This window comes from Pocillopora verrucosa, chromosome 10 (genome assembly GCF_036669915.1).
Source record: "Pocillopora verrucosa isolate sample1 chromosome 10, ASM3666991v2, whole genome shotgun sequence".
NCBI classification, from domain to species: Eukaryota; Metazoa; Cnidaria; class Anthozoa; order Scleractinia; family Pocilloporidae; genus Pocillopora; species Pocillopora verrucosa.
This window is the reverse complement of record NC_089321.1, coordinates 20685722-20701032: the sequence shown is the minus strand read 5'-3', so window position 1 is coordinate 20701032 and position 15311 is coordinate 20685722. Positions and strand designations below refer to the sequence as shown.

General features: G+C 38.1%; 1 pseudogene; it reads right to left on the bottom strand.

Moving 5' to 3' along the window:
* Window positions 1-7863: 7863 nt before the first annotated feature.
* Window positions 7864-13462, bottom strand: LOC131774831 (XK-related protein 6-like; annotated as a pseudogene).
* Between the last annotated feature and the right edge of the window lie 1849 nt (window positions 13463-15311).

Genomic DNA, 15311 nt, shown 5'->3' with positions numbered 1-15311 from the left:
GGGTAAAAAGTTTGTCAGAAGGCCACAGGCAGTTAATAAGGCTGGCTTTCCTTTACTAGATTTTCACCCTTCCAGTAACATTTTGGAAAGCTTTGGCTCAATGTATTTGTAGAAGCTTATTAATGCCTCATAACTTGGGAATCCGGTGTAAAATAAAACAGCAGCATTGTCATCTTTAATTTTGTCAATGGAAAATTGACGTTCTGATAACACAGCATTTTCCTTTTCTGCTTCACTGAGTTTTTCCTGGCAGTCAGCTAGCTGAGTTTCAAGTAATTCAATTCTCCTTTGCAGTTCAAGGACACAATCAGGCTCTGTTTGAGGGGACTCACACTCCACTCCAGCAGCATTTTCATCACACTCTGAAAATGAATGAGCAGCATCAGTTGACGCATCGATAGAAGGAAATACTGAGCAGGATCCAAACTGCAATGCTGATGCTGCTACTCCAACAGTTGACTCGTCCATCTTTCTTTTCTTTGGTGCCTTTCTTTGGTTTGATTGCTTTGTCCAGCTAAACATACATGGCTCTGCACCTTGTAAATAAATAAATAAAACTTAGTAAATGTGACAGTAATCATTTCAGATTTATTTATTATGAGTTAATCTGCAATTAAATTGATTGCTTTTGTGAAGTCCAGCAATATTAATAAGCATACATTAAATATTCTATCATTCAGTGACAAAAATCACAAGACATGAAACACTTTGAATCATAAAGTTTACAATAAAACAACAATTGTCGAATAAAACAACCAAAAAATCTTTGATTTGGGAAAAATTAAACGAATCCTTGTTTCTAAAGACCAAAATATCTTTGAATTTTAAGTTTTTCATAGCTCAAATCATGAACGCACACAACAAAAGCTCGACAATATCACAAACCTGTCTTCAAATTCCAGCGACCAGAAAGTTTTTTTCGAGATATCTTCTGCCCGAAAATGCTCATGACAGAGGACAGTGGCGGTGGAAACAACAAAGCCGTCCTGTCCGTGTCGCCGCTTGATAAGTGAACACCACCGATTCCTTCGCTGAGCGTCCTTGGGAAACTCGAAGAAATGATAACTTGTACGACTACCGTTTACATTATAGGTGCTATTATTGCAGTCAAAGGCTGCACAATACTTTCCTCTTCTCTTTCAAGGGGCGGAGGATGTTTCCCCGACGCTTAAGCTTTCATTCATCTCACCAAAGACTCGACAAACCAACGAAACGCTTGAAAACACCAACAAACTCTTATGCGACGCCCGAATCGGGTCACCGGCAGCCTCGCTATCGTGTTTGCGCGGTTACTAATCCAATATGGCGCCAGAAACTGTAAAAAAGCACTATATAACATCGTCCTAAACCAGATGAGCCCACGACATATCAGCGGCATCTTGTATGAGTATCCGCAGTTTACAATGTGACTTCCGCTTATTCTTGTTAAAGCGTATTTTACAGTGTACTCATGGAATAGGAAGTGCGTTTGAGCCAGTTTCTGGCAGATTTGAACAGAAAAGCGGGTCTTTTGTTGGAGTGTAATGACATTTTGATCGATGGCGCTGTTAACGAAATGTTTGGCTGGTTCGTAAGTTGTCGACCTGGTTTCGGTCGATCTGATTAATTGACAACACCCCTAGGGCAATACATATCATCGTCCCAAACCAGATGAGCCCATGACACGTCAGCGGAATCGTAGCGAGAGTCTTCTATTTTTCTGCTCGTTTCCGGCGAATCAAGAGACCGTGACCTGTGTGACTGACGATAAAGCGTCGTATTCTTCAATATTTTATTGCGAAAGTATTCGTCCCATAACTTGTACAAACTAATTTCTATCTAGATCACATATTTAAGAAAAAATCTAGCCTGTTATAAAGGCGTTAAAAGGAGGATCGACACTTAAATATGACCAGCCTAATAGTTTCGGTCGATGTTATCCTCTGACCTCGCTATCATCGACCAAAAGCAGATTCAGGTCAAAGATCATTTGCATAACTTTGCACTGTAAAATCTTTCGATTGGAACAAACATACAGTTCTTTTCTGTTTGTAATAAATTATCTTTACGTTTTATTTGACCATGATCTCTTGGTTTTTGTTCAACATCTTATTTGCTACTAATAAATATATTTGCCAAGGGGTGGTCCAGTTAATATTTAACACTCATGCATTTATGTTTTACGGCTCGCGGGCAAATATTGGCGGGAAATCTAAATGTTTGGTAGAAGAACAAACATGGCTGGTAACAGTACACCTTGGGCTTCAAGATGGACCGTACAGTTTGACCCTTATTCCGGGTATGTTAACGATGAAAGCAGCGCTGACGAACTCATAAAACAGTACGAGATAGCTATGACGACACGCTTCACTGTATTTAAACAAACAGGAGGATTTTCAAATTGCAGTAGGCTGGGTAAGTAAGCTCACATGTAAAGATTTACAAAATAAACCATACTGACAGTAAAGTAAAGTGAAGTATAACTTTATTTAGACACTATAGGTATTTAAAGCCAGGGGCGTGTGAGATCGTGTTATTAACATGAAATATAGATAAATCAAAATAAAAAAAGGGATTTAACTTTTTTCCAATAATTATTGATATCTTAAGAATACATGTACACATCATTATTCTTCGGTTTACCCTGGTCAGTTAGACTTTCAAAATTAACATGTAATTAAAATTCAACTTAGCTTCAAGTGTAGAAAAAGGCACCACTTGAAACAGGTCCTCAGTGCCAAAAAAAAAAGTATGCTCATTTGCCGCTCCGATTGAGACTTAAAAGAAAAAACAGTCATCCTATTCAGTTACCTTGCCAGTCAAAGAAACCAGCCTCTCTGCCACAGTCTCAGAAAAAAAGTTTCAATATCTGTCATAATCTTGCCAATAATCCAAAAGAGGTTTTCATTAAAAGAGAAAAAGAAGAAAAGGATGACACCCTGAAGATGACGTCCACTTCTGAACAAGATACCCAACCCTTCTTTAATGAAAATATCACACCCTTACCAAAAAATACAACTATCCCCATCACCTCAGGTACATGTGATGAACCAAAAATGCAAAAGACAACTTCCACTACCATATTATCTACTGCAAATGAATGTGACCAGCTAATTCCTGTCTCATTAACTGATGAAAACTGTCCTGATCCAAAGTCATGGTTGCATCCACAGGACCCTGGGAAAAAGAGTGACACCCTGAAAGCAATAGCCATTAATAAGGAGACCTCTGCTGAACAAGATACTCATCCCTTCATCAAAGAAAATGCCACTCACTCACTCAAAAGCACAACTATCTCCATCAACACAGGTGTATGTGATGACTCAATGCAAGATACAACTTCTGCTAACCTATCATCTGGCATTACAAAAGAATACAACCAGCAAATTCCTGTCTTAGTTATTGCTGACAGCTCTCCTGATCCAAAGTCATGGTTGCATCTTCAGGACCCTGAGGACCCAACCTCAACCCTGACACTGTATGAAGATTCAAAGGATCACATTTTAAACAAGACAACATGGCTGTGTGATTCTGAGATACATGCTGGTCAGATCCTCCTAAAACAAAAATTCCCTCTTGTAGATGGTCTAAGGGACCCTGTTATTGTGAGTGCATTAGTCACTCCAGCCATTAGTGAGTTTGTACAGATCATAAACACTGGCTCACTCTGGGTTTGCCTGAGCACAATAGCTACTAGTCCTGGAACTGTCAAGGTGTATGACAGCTTATATCAAAATGTAAGCGCGGTTGCCATTGATCATTCAAGTCGCATGCTATTGTATACTGGTTCTACAGTCACTTTTTCTAATGAAAGAGTGCAAAAGCAAACAAATTCAAATGACTGTGGCTTGTTTGCACTGGCATTTGCTACAGATTTATGCCATGGCCTAGACCCCACAGCGCAGTCATATGACCAAGACAAAATGCGCAAACACTACATCAACTGCCTGGACTTGCATGATATGGTTCCTTTCCCAAGAACATCAAGACGGGTACCATATCATGCAATCACCAAAAGAAAAGCAGTGACAATCTAAAAGTCTATATGTGGCTATGGTCTGAATGATTTGTAATTCAAAATTATGAATGAATTCAAAATTATGAAAACTATGAATTTCTCCGTCAGTTTTCTGTGTATTGTCATCACATAATCATCTTAAAATTGTGAAATATGTACATCAATTTATTTAATACAAGTTTGAAGGCTTATCATGAGATAAACTTCTGATTAAGTACCTCTTCAGAAATTTCTGTACATATAAGTTTAACACAAATGCAATTAAAATTAATACTTATCTTTCTCGAGTATTTTGATGTCATTGTTCTTCTGCTCACTTGGCAGCTATGAGGCTTAGTTCGATGGTGTGTAGGATTTTCAAGAGGTGTTGTCAATCAATCAGATCGACCGAAACCAGGTTGACAACTTACGAACCGGCCAAACATTTCGTTAACAGCGCCATCAAAGTATCATTACAGTCCAACAAAGGACCTGTTTTTCTGTTCAAATCTGGCAGAAACTGGCTCAGACGCACTACGCGAACTTCCTAACACTCGAGTACACTGTGAGTACGCGTCAACAAGAAAAAGCGGAAGTCACATTGTAAACTGCGGATACTCATACAAGATGCCGCTGATATGTCGTGGGCTCATCTGGTTTAGGACGATGTTATATAGTGCTTTCCGTAAAAAGGACTATTGACGACGAAGAGAGTAATTCGCAAGCCTTCCAGGATAACCACTTAAGAATTTGTTCATGCTTAGCGTGCGTATATCAAGTTACGGATGCGCGTGAGAGGTTTGGAGAGCAAGAAAAATGCGTAAGAGTAGCTTTTGAGTGCTCTTCAAACTTCTTAAGTGCATCTATAACTCGATATACGCACAGCCAAAAGCGTGAGCAAATTCTTTTATAACAGAGCGACAACAAGGATCTGCGCGAAGAAACATTTTATTGTGATAGAGTGCAAAATTCTCTCAACGCACAAAAATTAGTAAACAAACTTCCCTATTGGCTGGTCAAAAACACGCCACATGTTATACTTTGGTTTGAGAGAGCACATTTAATCCAGTTAACCGATAACTGCGAATGAAAAGCTTAAAAATCTTTTTCTTAAAAATTCCTCACCAGTATGTTCAGGTAAATATCATAGTTATTTTACGGTAAGTAATTGCAATTAGCTTCTAAACAATCGCCTGGTAAATGTTTAACTAAGCTGTACGGAACATTCAACTGCTTTTCCAAGTAAAAACACACATATGGGAAAATGAGTTGAAACGAATGTAAAATTCAATCCGGTAAACTGACCTCACCTCACCTCACGAATGTCAAAATCAAAACTTTCAAGTCTCAAAAATTCCTCATCATTTTATTCAGGTAAATATCATGGTTATTTTACTGTTAGTTATTGCAATTACCTTTTAAACAATCGCCTGGTAAATGCTTAACTAAGCTGTACGGAACATTCAACTGTTTTTCCAAGTAAAAACACACCTATGGAAAATGAGTTGAAACCAATGTAAAATTCAATCCGGTAAACTGACCTCACCATAAAAGCCTGTCGGTCAGAATACAAAAATTTAGTGCGGTACTCAAGCAATGCTTCACGTTGTCGGCATCAGGGTCGTTCAAGGTGATCATGACTTTCTGCTTCGCCACATACTTTGAGATAGTACTATATACGTTTAATGTCAACATCACTCAATAAGTTATAACTATTGAACAACATTTAAGAACAAAACAACCATAATTTTTTAGTAAAAACAAATTTTTCCGGTTTTTTTCTGTTACATCAAAATTCTTGCTTGTTATTCTCTTCCCTCTCGATTTATGCCATTCGAGCAGGCTGCTCCAGAAAAAGTGAGCACAACACTGAATGTCGAATCAAGTGACTGAGGACAGACATGAACTTTAGTTTTCTTTTATGAGGCACATGCAGCTAAGTACTGTCCAACCTTTTTGTAGTAACGCGAATGAGTCTGTTGCTTTTCAGTACTTAGTCCGTCTTTTTGTAAAAGAGACTGAGGGAAAAACGCATATAGCATGCAATCTAAGAGGTAATTAATCCTTGACAACTGAAAATGATCGATCATCATTTGAAAATTTACTACTGATAGCCAGGTGAAATTGGTCCTCCACGCATCAGTTTCCTGCACGAATTATTTATCACGCAATTACAGATACAAGACGTGGCAGTAAAAAGCGTCGTTCCCAGACTTCTCCTCCTTTACCTCCTCTCATTACACATTCTTCATATCCTTCACCTCCACTTCCTTCCTTTTTTCATCATTCTGTACTCCCACCTGTCCCCATATGATATCATATCCAGACTCTCATTTTATTCAAATGCTCGACAAAATTTTCTTTCAAAAGATTAACAATAGGTGAAATATTTTCCTTATTTTGAGTCAACTAATGACTTTTACGTGTTATTGTCGTTTCTCCGAGTGAAGCACACAAGAAAGAAAAGGTAAGAAAATACCTTCATACATGTTTTTAAAATATCATAAGAGGAACAACGTCTGGATAAGTCAGCCTTGAATAGTTCGTAATTGCAAAGCAATTGTATAAAAACCATCTTAATCGGTTACTTTTGATGTAAAGAGAAAGTCTCTGGTGCAAACAAATTTGTCATCGTTGTAATCGAGTTCAAGGCTGAATCAACTTTGATCGAAAAAAAAAACCAAAAATTAGGTAGTTTCATTTTTCAGTGTAATGAATGATTTTGTCGCTGGCGGTTAAGCATACAACTGTAACTGACAAATTACGAATATAACCCTACACATTTTATCTTAGGTAGAACGAAGTGTCAGGTAAATCTAAAGGCCACCATAGGAAAGCATAAGCACCCCTAAGCCCTTTGAGTGACTATTTAGATAACTTTTATCATAATTTTGATCTTGCACAATATCAACTTGTACACAGCTTTAGATAAGTTTTATCTACTGAGGGAAGTTACCCACCTCGAAGTTGAGGAACACAAATCAACATCTTTCTTTCAAAACAATTCATCCCTAAAAATCGTACATTTATAAACATAAACTATTTATGTAAAACTTCTAAACCACTAGCTCGAAGCTTAAATCGAGTATTTTGATAATTATGTGCTATTCCATTCTATCCATCCAATACTCGCTGCTTGTTATGTGTTTATTTTATTTCTTCTACAGTTTCTTTCTTCTTCTGTCACATCTTTTGGGCCCACAAAAATCTTACCAATATATGAAAATAAGTGAAAACACGAAACTGCTAAAGACACCTAAAGATCTAATAAAAAAGTTGTGATCATTCATAGCTTTAGAACTAATCACGTCTGACTCAAATTCTGATTAATGTCTTTTTGATGCTCAAACTTTGATCCTCTATTTTCTACTGACTACTATTTCTTACTCAATGCCAATATTCGCTAAGTAAACTCGAAAGTGCATGCTTGTATATTAGATATCAGCACGCCTGAGTGGGCATGCTGGCCAACTAACTTTGCAAGATTAAACAGTTTCTGTTGTTAAAAACCCCTTTTACGTCGAAATCTTACAAATGAACAATAACGTACTTAATGCTTCCGATCAAATGAATCAATCTTTGACTACGTAAGCCAAAACAAGAACTTTCGTGAAAGTACAGGGCAAGGTCAGTAGACATTCTAAGCACGTCCAGTGATGGAAGTTAAACAAGAAAGTCACAATTTGGAAACTCATCTCGACAGCTTAAACTTAAATAACATGGGACTTCAAAAATTCAAATAGAACGGCTACAGGCCAAATTACCAAATCTAAATTATTAAACTACCAAATTACTAAATCACACTGAACTAACGTAATAATTCACACACATGGATTCACATCACCGCTGTTCGCAGGTGGTGAACCGCTGGCAAATTTCTTGTATAGTCACCTAAATAAACAAACTCTCATTGTGGAGCCAAGAACACTGAACACACAAACACTCACAGTGACAGGTAAAGAGTACCAAGCATTGGGGTTATAAGTGAAATAAAACATCAGGATCATAAAGAAGTTTTCTAATACAAAAAAAATATGTGAGAAATACATACTCATGGTTAGACCACCTACTTGTACACCAATCGATAATTCGACAAAGTCATCTCTTAGACAGTGAATGCCCGTAAACAATATAGTAGAGAGAACGTAGCTAGAATTACAGCCAACTTCGTCTCTATTCTGAATAACAGTCGCTATTACTACGGCACAACTGAGAATGAAACATCAACACGCCAATAACCCACCACTTGTAGCTGACGGTGAAATAACAGATGGCGAACAGTCGACTGCTCAGAAGAATTAAGTAACTTACATACAATGCTAGTTGATGTTTAACCTTCATGGCACCGCTACTTGGTATTATTTCGCGCTCGGCAAGAGACTTCTTATCAGTGGCTGTGAAGGCCCATGCCAGAGTGAGGAAAGAGATAGGTAGAGAAATGATTTGAATGATTGTAGCTGGTTCCTCCTGAACAATGATGGCGTACAACTGAATTATAAATTGAGGAGAAGATTCAAGGACTGCCTCAAAGAGCAAAGCTAAGTCGATGTGATTGAGTACATATTCAGCTTCTGGGTCGATTTCATCTCCAGTCCACCATTTCTTGAGACAGAAAATAACAGCTTTTACTCTCGCGAAGGCTGCTGAAAATGGAAGTGTCCAGTTTGTTTTAGATATAGATAACTTTGTTCTTATTCTTGATTTTACAAAACTAAACTTGCACACAGCTTTAATTCAGTATCAAATATTACGTGAAGTTACTCACCTTGAAGTGTCGGTTAAATGCAAATCAACTTCTGTCGTACAACGAGAGAGGGAAAAAAATAGATCATTACATGTCAAAATCTTAATTCATACAACAATATTCGTAGAAAAGAGTGTTCGACTAAGTTGTCTTCAAGTGCAGTCAATAACATTCTTAAAATAACTGCAGTTTCGTAATGGTTCGGATAAATAACTTTGGGTTATCATGCTAGTATTTTTACCCGCGAAAACTGCTCTAAGAACGCAACCTTCAAAGATCATAACTTGAAACCTCTCGGTTTTCTTGGTCGAAATTTTTGGAATACACCGCGTTCTTTTAAAGATGACATTCGTGTTGGGAAAAATAATGGCGATACAAAGAAAGTAATTTAGCAGATGAAACTACTTAAATGCAAATCAACATCTTTGTTAGGAAGAGAGTGTCAACAATTTTTGATCAATATCAGCTAAAATCTTGAAATCATAAATGAATATTCTTAGAAAGTGTCAGACTTCTAAACCGCTCACTCGAAGCAATAATCGAGTTTTCTATTTTGTACATAGTACTCTATTTTATTCGTCCAGTATTGTTGCTTGTTACCAGGTTAAGTGTTTATTTCATTCCATCTACAATAAATGTTACAAATGAAGTATCTCTATCTGATGGGTGTTCATCGAAATCCTCGCCGTTTTTGCGTTTATTTTTGATAATAAAAAAGTCTAGATTTAAAAGAATCACTAATTATACCGATTTATAGCTTTAAATCTGGCTTAGCGTTCATATCACTCTTGCTCGCGGTTGGTGAACCGGTTAGAGTGGATTTGGACCATTAATTATTGGTTGCATGTCAATTAGCCATGAATATCTGGAATGGGGCAATTTTTCACAAATGTTCTATAACACTACCATCTAGCGTCATTAGACAACTTCTAGTTCTTTTCCATGCCATAAAAATTGGGCTACCTCTGTAGCCACATGAAATCTTGGACTGTATGTTAATTTAACGATTCAGATCAGTAACCTTCAGTTATTCCCATCTACAGAGTTTGGAACGCCATGATCTTGAGACATTCTCTCAAAGAACGGATTTGTTTTCTTGTGAAATGTAGATAACTTTTATTCTAATTCTTGCTTTACAAACTATCAACTTGTACACAGCTTTATATGCAAATTAAATACTGCGAAAAACTAGACACCATGAAGTGCCGCTCTAAATGCAAATCAACATCTTTCTTAGAATGAGAGAGTCAAACTCAAGATCAACATCTGTCAAAGTCTTAAATTCATGAACCTAAACTCGTTGAAAGTATCCAACTTCTAAATCACTTACTACAAGCTAAAATCGTGTATTTTAATAAGTATCTGCAAGCTACTCTATAATATCCATCCATCACTTGCGGCTTGTGGTGTTTATTTCCTTCTACATTTCGAGTTAAAAATTCAAAAGATTTATCGCATTTAACAATTTTTGCTAATAAATGAAAATAAGTGGAAACTTTAGTTCTAAATCTTATCATGTGTTACCAAGTCCTCCGCCATGCAAGAATGTTGGGTTGCGATAATGAACAATCTAGCTGCAGATCGTGACACCTTTGGGTTTAACCAGGCGAGATCAGGATGAAAATGTTCACTGCAGCGGGATGGCGGAAGGAATGAAAGATAGCGGCGGGATACGGGATTGAAAAAGTCTAATTTGGACCCTCCTCTTTAACTGCGTAAGCCAAAACAAGAATAAGCTTTCGTTAGGGTCATGGCCAAGGACAGTAGTCCCACCTACGCACGTCTAGTGGTGAAAGTTAAACAAGATAGTCACAACTTCGAAACTCATCTTAATAGCTTAAACTTAATTTCGGAGGTCAAATTCAAATATAGTAACTACGGACTAAATGTAAACGAATGAATAGATTATACTGAACTCTCATTATACTTAACCTCACACGTATTCACAACAGCGCTGATCGTGGCTGGTAAATCGCCGGCAGGTTTTTGCTTTGCCAACGAAGTAAACAAATTCTCATTGTGGAGCCGAAAACACACACAGTGACAGGTAAGGAGCGCTAAGTGTTGGGGTGAAAGAAAAAATGTGAGAAAAACACACTCATGGTTAATCCAATTACTTCTACACCCATCGATAATTCCACAAAGTCATCTCTTAGACAGTGAATGCCCATACGCAATATTGTTAAGGAAACGGTAGAGGCATCACAGTCAACTTTGTCTCCGTTCTGAATAAAAGTCGCTATTACTACCGCACAAGAATGAAACATTAACACCCCAATAACCCACCACTTGTAGCTAACGGTGAAATAACAGATGGCGAACAGTCGACTGCTCAAAAGTAAGTGAGTTCATGCAAAGCTAGTTGGTGTTTAACATTCAGGTAACCGCTACTTGATATTATTTCGTGCACGGCAAGAGACCTTTTATCAGCGGTTGTAAAGGCCCATGCCTGATTGAGGAAAGAGATAGGTAGAGAAATTATTTGCATGTTCCTCCTGAACACTGATGGCGAACAACTGAATTATAAATTGTGGAGCGGACTCAAGGACTGCCTCAAAGAGCACAGCAAAGTCAAAGTGCATGCATCTTCAGTTTCTTCGGAGCTTACCGGGTCGATTTCATCTGCAGAGTACCATTTCTTGAGACAGAAAATAAAAGCTTCCAGTCTCGCAAAGGCTGTAAGCCCCTTAACTTAATTCGTAACATGTTCATTAATAAAATATTTAAGGAGGTGTCTTAGAGTGATTAAGTTCCGTGGTAGCAATGGTGGCAGAAAGTTTTCAAGTTGTCTAAATGATGAAGAAGAAAAATTAAAGGAGAAATCGAAAGAAGAGTCTTGGTGCCTCTCGATGATAAAGCCCCCTTTTTCTCTTTAATAATCATTGCTTAGACAGAGAATTCCCATAAACAATAACATAAAGAAAACATTGGAGGTATCACTTCGTATCTATTCTGAATAACAGTCGCTATTACCACGGCACAAGAATGAAACATAAACACGCCAATAATCCACCCCTTGTAGATGGTCGACGGTGATATTACAGATGACGAACAGTCGACTGCTCAGAAGAAATATGTGAGTTGCTTACAATGCAAGTTTGTGTTTAACATTCAGATCACTGCTACTTGGTATCATTTTGCGGAATCCAAGAGACCACTCATCAGTGGTGTAAGGTTTTGTAACGGTTTATTCTCGGGCTTCTTTTCTACCGATTCAGTAACATTTCACAAGCGGTCATTGAAGCACATAGCATGACCACATTGGGAAGTGTCGACCACGCATCCCCCTTTCTACAAACAAGATAGTACTCTGATACTATGTGAAGTGTTCTAAGTGTCCTAAGACCTTTTAGAATGTCACTGTCTGGTTAACGAAAATAAAGAAACAAAACCGTCAATTAATGTCTATTCATGTTCAGACAGAGTGTTCGGAAGTTCACAAGCCAGTCGAGTTGGTGGTTTAACAATTCTGTCGGTAAAATTTCCGCACAGCCCCAAACTATTGTAAACCAAATCTGTTTTCCCAATGGCAATGTATTGTTTTTGTCATTGTTTTCTCTATCCAAGAACTGAATGCATAATGTAGTATGGGGCTGTGCGGAAATTTTAACATTATGCCTGAAAGTGTTTTGATGACTGTGGACGGAGGGCTCGCTAAGTTTGATGTTTGTGCGTTCTTGTGAGCGGGACTGATTCCTTCTATTTAAGTGTTCGAAGTTCCTTCCACGTTCGCTCTTGAACTTGGAAGAGGTCGCGCCTGTTTCTCCTCAAAAGGATTTCTAATTCTTGTCGACGAATGATCTTGGTTCCTGTGATCTGCGAATAACCACTGCAGGGGTTTCCTTTAATAATTTTACACCATTGAAAACAATCTTTTGCTTCTTTTATTCTGCTCACACGAAAAAGACGGTTACAACACAGAGAGAAAAACAAATATATATACGCTAATTTAAAAAAAAAGTTTGAATAAAAAAAGGAAAAGAAACACCTGGACCAATCATAAATCAAATTAACAATTCCTGTGAAATATATTAAATTCAAATAACAACGGTCAAATCATAATATACATAATAACAACATTCTTGCCTTTTCTTCTAGTTTTGTCGCCCATGTTCAAGTCAAGGAGGACTGACGCTCGATGACGTTTGTTGTAGTTCTCAGATTGTTTAAGCTTGTACTTGAGTTCTCCTGCAACTCTTTAAAGTTTGGCAGCTTGGGAATCAGCTTGTCTGTTGGCATTGGAAGTGTGGAGCGTATTCTCCTTCTCATGAGTACTTCTGCAAGGGCATATTCATTCTCCAGTGCTGTCGATCTGTATGACAAGAGAGCTAAATATGGATCGGTAACTCTAGATCTACACTATGCATTTAGTTCTTGGATAGAGAAAACAACGAGAAAAACAATACATTGCCATTGGGAAAATAGATTTGTTTTACAATAGTATGGGGCTGTGCGGAAATTTTACCTATGGATCTTCTGACTTCTTAACTAATTTTTTGGCAGTCTGAACTGCTCTATTTACCTCTCTGTTGTTCTGCGGGTAGACAGGGCTGCTCTTGACTTGAGTAAAACGCCTTTCGTCTGCAAATTTTGAAAATGTAGCTGGTGGTACCATTGAGGGGTGCTACTTCAAAGAATCTTGAGTAGTAATCCACAGCAATGATGTAGGTCTTGCCATTGTGGTCGAATAAGTCTGTGGCAACCTTTTGCCAGGGTCTTTCGGGCAAGGCTGTAGGTATCATGGGCTAGGCATGGTCTTTTCGATGTGTGCAGCAGGTTGGGCAGGTTATTATCATATCTTCAATCTGTTTACTTAGGCCAGGCCACCAAACCGACTCATGTACTCTCGTACGACATTTAGCGACCTTGGAGGTGACAATTCTTTTGCTATCAGAAGAGAATTATTTCCACCATCGCCGGTCATCCTAGCAACGACTCTTTGAGGTTTTCCACAATGTAATTTTCTTACGTAGTTTCTTTGGGATTTGCGGTCGTCAAATTTCCTTTGACAGTTCTTTTGACGAAGAGTTTTTCGCGACCAGGACCAAACAACTCTCGTGACCCCTTTTGAAGTTTCCCTAATCCCGTTTGTAAGTACACGGACTCAGGGATAACAGTTGTGTCAGCGCCAGTATCGATTTTAAACTTTTCGTTTGCCTGTCCGAGTAATAAATTTACAGACCATTTCGTTTAGTTTTCCTCGCCACTGATCGACCCGAGGAAATAGCAATCATCTGAATTAGTTGTTTCAACTTCTTCAATCAGTTGTTTCTTCTTCTTCAAATGAACGAAAAACTTTGCCTTTTCACACTGCAGCATAGTGTCCTTGTTTTGAACATTTTAGGCACAATGCTTTGGCTGCTGGGCATTCTTCTCGTTTGTGCAAGGGCGATTTGCCACAAAGATAACATGTTTTGGCGGGAAATTTTTGGTGAGATTTTAGTTCCTTTAACCGCTCGTTGTCTTTCATGTTCCTGGATTTCGGATGGCTTTTCTTCTCACTACGAACGCCATTTACTTTTCCTTCTAGTTTTCCGTTTTCATCTGCTTTCAAGATTTCGTGATGCTCTTTAACAAGCTCAGACGACTTGGCTTCTTTGACAGCTTTTTCCAGCGTGAGTCTGTCCTCTTGCATAAGCTTCTGAGACAACCAGGCGTTACTAATTCGAACAATGATACGATCACGCATCAATTCTTCCTAAAGCGAACCAAACTGAAAAGTTCTCTGCGAGTTCATAGAGGTTTCCAATAAAATCGACCACAGATTTTTCCTCACCTTGCAATCATTTGTTACAAATCGTGCTCGTTCAAAATAATATTCGTAGGGCCCACAGTTGTGTTTCGAAACGTGATTTCATTCTGTCGTAGGTTAGTGACCTTTCTGAGAGATGAAAGCTTTTCAGAATCTCGTTCGCATTTCCACCCATCGCATAGACCATCGTATTAATTTGGATCTCGTAATCTTTTTTCGTCGAGGCCCGCTGTGATGCGATAGCTTTCGAACAATTCGAACCACTTCTTCCACTCTTCGGGTTGTTTGGAATCCAATTTCTCCGGTAAAGGAATTTGTGGGGAAGCTTTGACTCGTTGTCGTTGTAAACAGATAATCCCGCTTCTGACAACATATATGGTTCTGTAAAGGTTTATTTTCGGGCTTCCTTTCTACGATTCACTCACATTGAACAAGCCATCATTGAAGTACATAGTATAACCATATTGGAAAGTGTCAACCACACGAGAGGTTTATTCAAATTATTCAAATAATCTAGCTAGTTCCCCTTTGACACTGATAGCGTGCAACTGAATTATAAATTGTGGAGGGATTCACCAACGAGGCATAGTTTAGTCACTATTGGAGCTTTGAGGATAGAAGAGCTGTGAGGTTCTTGAGCTAGCCCCTTCAAATTACAATTTCCAATACTATGGTTATCATTTTTATTTTTATTGTTAATATAATTATTTGCTGTCATTTAGTTATTGGTTGCATGTCAATCACCCCCTATATTCTTGGATCACTGCTTTTCTTGTGAAACAGGGCACTCATAAATATGTGTATATATGAGATGCGGCAGGTTTTCTACTTTAAAAGTG